Raw genomic sequence first — 6,519 nt, forward strand, 5'->3', positions numbered from 1 at the left:
AGTGTGTTTTTATGACGAGTCTCCAGGGAGACTTAAGGAAACGGATCTTTTCGTCTGACAAAACTATCCTGGCGATCGCGGATCTTACGGGATTCGAAAATTGGGAAGCGCACCGGACGGAGAAAATCGCGCGAATCGGCTGGATAAGGCAAGGGCGCCTCGATCTCCGCGCCACCTTTTTCGCCACGTACCGTGCGTGCGCCTGCTGCGGGATTTGACTGGGGGGCACAGGCCCACTGATCAGCCACTCGGGTGTGGCCTTATATAAGGTGATGATCCAGATTTTTTCCACTGTGCGCCCCTGTTTTTCTTCTCCCTTCCTCCGTAAGCTTCCGCCTCGCTCCCCGCTGCAATCTTGACGCCGCCGCTCGGCCAAGATCTCGCTCGAGACAATGGCGAAGGACAAGACGGCGGCGACGGAACGCGCGAAGAAGGCTGCGGCAAAGGGCAAGGGGAAGAAATCCAGCCGAGGCGGGTCGTCCTCGCGGGCCACTCTGCCGCCCGGCTGGCTACAGGGGGATTGGATGCCCTCCGTCCTTACTCAAGAGGATATCGACGACATGGTGGAGGGGGGACTCATCCCCCACAAGGCTGCTCGCCTCCCTGGGAAGGAGACGGAGCCGAGACCTCGCGAGGGTGAGTGCGTCCTGATAGCCACCCATGTCGACCGGGGGTTTTCCCTGCCCCCGAGTCCTTTTTTTAGGGCCTTTTTGAACTTCTTCGGAGCGCAGCTCCACCATTTCACGCCCAACTCTATAGTCTATCTTGCTGCGTTCGTGTCTCTGTGTGAGTGTTTCTTGGGCTGTCGACCTCACTGGGGCCTCTTCAAACATATCTTCACTTGCCGATCCCAAACGGTTAAAAAGCATAGCCCGGACGGGGAAAGGACGCAGGTGATCCAGATGTGTGGGGGCCTCGGGATCCAGACGAGGGGAAAGAGTTGTTTTCCTCCCATGACACTTCCCGATTCCGTGCGTGGGTGGCAGTCGACTTGGTTCTACTGCAAGGACCAGCCGACTCCCGGCCACTCGACCGGCCTTCCTCCTTTTACCTTAGACCGAGTGCAGAAGCCCGCTTCTTTGAAAGTGGTTCCAGAGGAGAAGGCTCAGGTGAAGGTATTAGTCAGTCGAGTGGTTGAGTTGGTTCGGGAAGGCGTGACCGGCATGGATTTGCTCGAAGTCTTCCTCCAGCGGCGAATCCAACCTCTCCAGGCTCGGGATCACTCGATGTGGTTGTATTCTGGGTCTGATGACACCACTCGGATCCACCCGGAGGCGGTCGAGGCCTCTGTACTGGAGAGCTGGCTGACCAGCATGACTGGGAATAAGGACAATCCCAGGGGGTCTAGGAGGATTGCTCCGCTCGAAGGGATGATGGAGACAGACAAGGTTTGTCTTACTTTTTCCGATTGTACCTTTCACTCTGTCGAGTAACTGGCTTGTGATAGGTCGACTGGTTCTTGCTCTGCCCGTTGTCTTGCAGGAGATCAATGACATGTATTCGATGCCGAATGGGAACCAGGAGCAAGTATCCGAAGGAGGAGGGAGTGGAGGCGAAGAAAGTGATGATGAAGTCGGAGACGTTGAGTGGGAATCTGATGGTGACGGAGAGGAGGAGGTCAGCGACGACTCGGGCGATGAAGATGAAGAAGCTGAAGTCGACCCTCCTCGACGCGAGAGGCGCTCCAAGAACGCTCAGGATCCCGCTGGGGAGCGCGGTCAGTCGAGTGCTCCGGTGGGCCAGTCATCCAAGCGCCCCCGAACCACGTCGCCGGCCCCAACTGAGAAAGCACCCAAGCAGCCCAGAGCCACCCCGACCAAGCCGCCCAAGGCCTTGCCCAAGATCAGGGTCGCTATCCCTGTCATCTCCGGGTAAGTGACTGTGTTTATCTTTTTTGAGTCGACTAGAACGGATTCTTAGTCGATTCACTTTCAAATTATTTCCTTGGAATCTTGCAGCGCCGCTACTTCTGAGACTTCCATCCAGAATGTCGATGAGGTGATGGAGGACGCCGTCACTTCCAACTTAGGTATAATCTTTGACACGATCTGACTGTTTATCTGCTGAGTCGATTGGATATTCATTTTGTTGGGGAACGTAGTAATTTCAAAAAATTTCCTACGCACACGCAAGATCATGGTGATGCATAGCAACGAGGGGGAGAGTGTTGTCTACATACCCTTGTAGACCTGAAGCAGAAGCGATCACAACGTAGAGGAAGTAGTCGTACGTTCTCCTCGCGATCCGACCGATCCCGGCGCCGTTACTCCGGCGCCCCCGAGTTCTTGGCACACGTACAGCTCGATGACGCTCCACGGGCTCCGATCCAGCAAAGCTCCGGAGAGAGAGTTCCGTCAGCACGACGGCGTGGTGACGATCTTGATGTTCTACCGGCGCAGGGCTTCGCCTAAGCACTGCAACGATATATTCGAGGTGTAATATGGTGGAGGGGGGCACCGCACACGGCTAAGGAACGATCACGAAGATCAACTTGTGTGTCTTGGGGTGCCCCCCTGCCCCCGTATATAAAGGAGCAAGGGGGAGGCCGCCGGCCTAGCCTTTGGCGCGCCTATAAGGAGTCCTACTCCCACCGGGAGTAGGACTCCTACTTGGAATAGGAGGAGGGGAGAGGAAAGTGGAGGAGAGGAAGGAAAGGGGGGGCGCCGCCCCCTTCCCTTGTCCTATTCGGACTAGGAGGGGAGGGGCGCGCGGCCACCTATGCCCTCTCTCCTCTCTTCTCCCTTAAGGCCCGCCAGGGCCCAATAACCCCCCGGGGGGTTCCGGTAACCCCCCGGCACTCCGGTAAAATTGCCGATTTCACCCGGAACGTTTCCGAAGTCCAAACATAGGCTTCCAATATATCAATCTTTATGTCTCGACCATTTCGAGACTCCTCGTCATGTCCGTGATCACATCCGGGACTCCGAACTCCTTCGGTATATCAAAATACACAAACTCATAATAATCGTCATCGAAACCTTAAGCGTGCGGACCCTACGGTTCGAGAACAATGTAGACATGACCGAGACACGTCTCCGGTCAATAACCAATAGCGGGACCTGGATGCCCATATTGGCTCCTACATATTCTACGAAGATCTTTATCGGTCAGACCGCATAACAACATACGTTGTTCCCTTTGTCATCGGTATGTTACTTACCCGAGATTCGATCGTCAGTATCCAATACCTAGTTCAATCTCGTTACCGGTAAGTCTCTTTACTCGTTCCATAATACATCATCTCACAACTAACTCATTAGTTGTAGTGCTTGCAAGGCTTATGTGATGTGCATTACCGAGAGGGCCCAGAGATACCTCTCCGACAATCGGAGTGACAAATCCTAATCTCGAAATACGCCAACCCAACATCTACCTTTGGAGACACCTGTAGTACTCCTTTATAATCACCCAGTTACGTTGTGACGTTTGGTAGCACCCAAAGTGTTCCTCCGGCAGATGGGAGTTGCATAATCTCATAGTCATAGGAACATGTATAAGTCATGGATAAAAGCAATAGCAACACACTAAACGATCGGGTGCTAAGCTAATGGAATGGGTCATGTCAATCAGATCATTCAACCAATGATGTGACCTCGTTAATCAAATGACAACTCCTTTGTCTATGGTTAGGAAACTTAACCATCTTTGATTAACGAGCTAGTCAAGTAGAGGCATACTAGTGACACTCTGTTTGTCTATGTATTCACACATGTATTATGTTTCCGGTTAATACAATTCTAGCATGAATAATAAACATTTATCATGAAATAAGGAAATAAATAATAACTTTATTATTGCCTCTAGGGCATATTTCCTTCAGTCTCCCACTTGCACTAGAGTCAATAATCTAGATCACATCACCATGTGATTAACATCGATAGATCACATCATCATGTGATTAACACCCATAGTTCACATCGCCATGTGACCAACACCCAAGGGTTAACTAGATTCAGTAATCTAGTTCACATTGCTATGTGATTAACACCCACAGAGTACTAAGGTGTGATCATGTTTTGCTTGTGTGAGAATCTTAGTCAACGGGTCTTTCACATTCAGATCCGTTATGTATTTTGCAATTTTCTATGTCTACAATGCTCTGCACGGAGCTACTCTAGCTAATTGCTCCCACTTTCAATATGTATCTAGATTGAGACTTAGAGTCATCTAGATTAGTGTCAAAACTTGCATCGACGTAACCCTTTTACGACGAACCTTTTGTCACCTCCATTATCGAGAAACATATCCTTATTCCACTAAGGATAATTTTGACCGCTGTCTAGTGATCTACTCCTAGATCACTATTGTACTCCCATGCCAAAATCACTGTAGGGTATACAATAGATCTGGTACACAGCTTGGCATACTTTATAGAACCTATGGCCAAAGCATAGGGAATGACTTTCATTCTCTTTCTATCTTATGCCGTGGTCGGGTTTTGAGTCTTACTCAACTTCACACCTTGTAACACAGGCAAGAACTCTTTCTTTGACTGTTCCATTTTGAACTACTTCAAAATCTTGTCAAGGTATGTACTCATTGAAAAAACTTATCAAGCGTCTTGATCTATCTCTATAGATATTGATGCTCAATATGTAAGCAGCTTCACCGAGGTCTTCCTTTGAAAAACTCCTTTCAAACACTCCTTTGTGCTTTACAGAATAATTCTACATTATTTCTGATCAACAATATGTCATTCACATATACTTATCAGAAATGTTGTAGTGCTCCCACTCACTTTCTTGTAAATACAGGCTTCACCGCAAGTCTGTATAAAACTATATGCTTTGATCAACTTATCAAAGCGTGTATTCCAACTCTGAGATGCTTGCACCAGTCCATAGATGGATCGCTGGAGCTTGCATATTTTGTTAGCACCTTTAGGATTGACAAAACTTTCTGGTTGCATCATATACAACTCTTCTTTAATAAATCCATTAAGGAATGCAGTTTTGTTATCCATTTGCCAGATTTCATAAAATGCGGCAATTGCTAACATGATTCGGACAGACTTAAGCATAGATACGAGTGAGAAACTCTCATCGTAGTCAACACTTTGAACTTGTCGAAAACCTTTTGCGACAATTCTAGCTTTGTAGATAGTAACACTACTATCAGCGTCCGTCTTCCTCTTGAAGATCCATTTAATCTCAATGGCTTGCCGATCATCGGGCAAGTCAATCAAAGTCCATACTTTGTTCTCATATATGGATCTCATCTCAGATTTCATGGCCTCAAGCCATTTCGCGGAATCTGGGCTCACCATCGCTTCTTCATAGTTCATAGGTTCGTCATGGTCAAGTAACATGACCTCCAGAACAGGATTACCGTACCACTCTAGTGCGGATCTCACTCTGGTTTACCTACGAGGTTTGGTAGTAACTTGATCTGAAGTTACATGATCATCATCATTAACTTCCTCACTAATTGGTGTAGTAGTCACAGGAACAGATTTCTGTGATGAACTACTTTCCAATAAGGGAGCAGGTACAGTTACCTCGTCAAGTTCTACTTTCCTCCCACTCACTTCTTTCGAGAGAATCTCTTTCTCTAGAAAGGATCCATTCTCAGCAACAAATGTCTTGCCTTTGGATCTGTGATAGAAGGTGTACCCAACTGTCTCCTTTGGGTATCCTATGAAGACACATTTCTCCGATTTGGGTTTGAGCTTATCCGGATGAAACTTTTTCATATAAGCATCACAATCCCAAACTTTAAGAAACGACAACTTTGGTTTCTTGCTAAACCACAGTTCATATAGTGTCGTCTCAACGGATTTAGATGGTGCCCTATTTAACGTGAATGCAGTTGTCTCTAATGCATAACCCCAAAACAATAGTGGTAAATCGGTAAGAAACATCATAGATTGCACTGTATCCAATAAAGTACGGTTATGACGTTCGGACGCACCATTATGCTGTGGTGTTCCAGGTGGTGTGAGTAGTGAAACTATTTCACATTGTTTTAACTGAAGACCAAAATCGTAACTCAAATATTCGTCTCCGCGATCAGATCGTAGAAACTTTATTTTCTTGTCACGATGTTTTTCCACTTCACTCTGAAATTCTTTGAACTTTTCAACCATTTCAGACTTATGTTTCATTAAGTAGATATACCCATATCTGCTCAATACATCTGTGAAGGTCAAAAAATAATGATACTTGTCGCGAGCCTTAATTTTCATCGGACCACATACATCGGTATGTATGATTTCCAACAAGTCAGTTGCTCGCTCCATTGTTCCGGAGAACGGAGTCTTAGTCATCTTGCCCATGAGGCATGGTTCGCAAGCATCAAGTGATTCATAATCAAGTGATTCCAAAATTCCATCTGCATGGAGTTTCTTCATGCGCTTTACACCAATATGACTTAAACAGTAGTGCCACAAACAAGTTGCACTATCATTATTAACTTTGCATCCTTTTGGCTTCAATATCATGAATATGTGTATCACTACGATCGAGATTCAACGAACCATTTCGTTGGTGTGTATAACCATAGAAGGTTTTATTCATGTAA

Source organism: Triticum aestivum, chromosome 2A (genome assembly GCF_018294505.1).
Source record: "Triticum aestivum cultivar Chinese Spring chromosome 2A, IWGSC CS RefSeq v2.1, whole genome shotgun sequence".
Taxonomy (NCBI): domain Eukaryota; kingdom Viridiplantae; phylum Streptophyta; class Magnoliopsida; order Poales; family Poaceae; genus Triticum; species Triticum aestivum.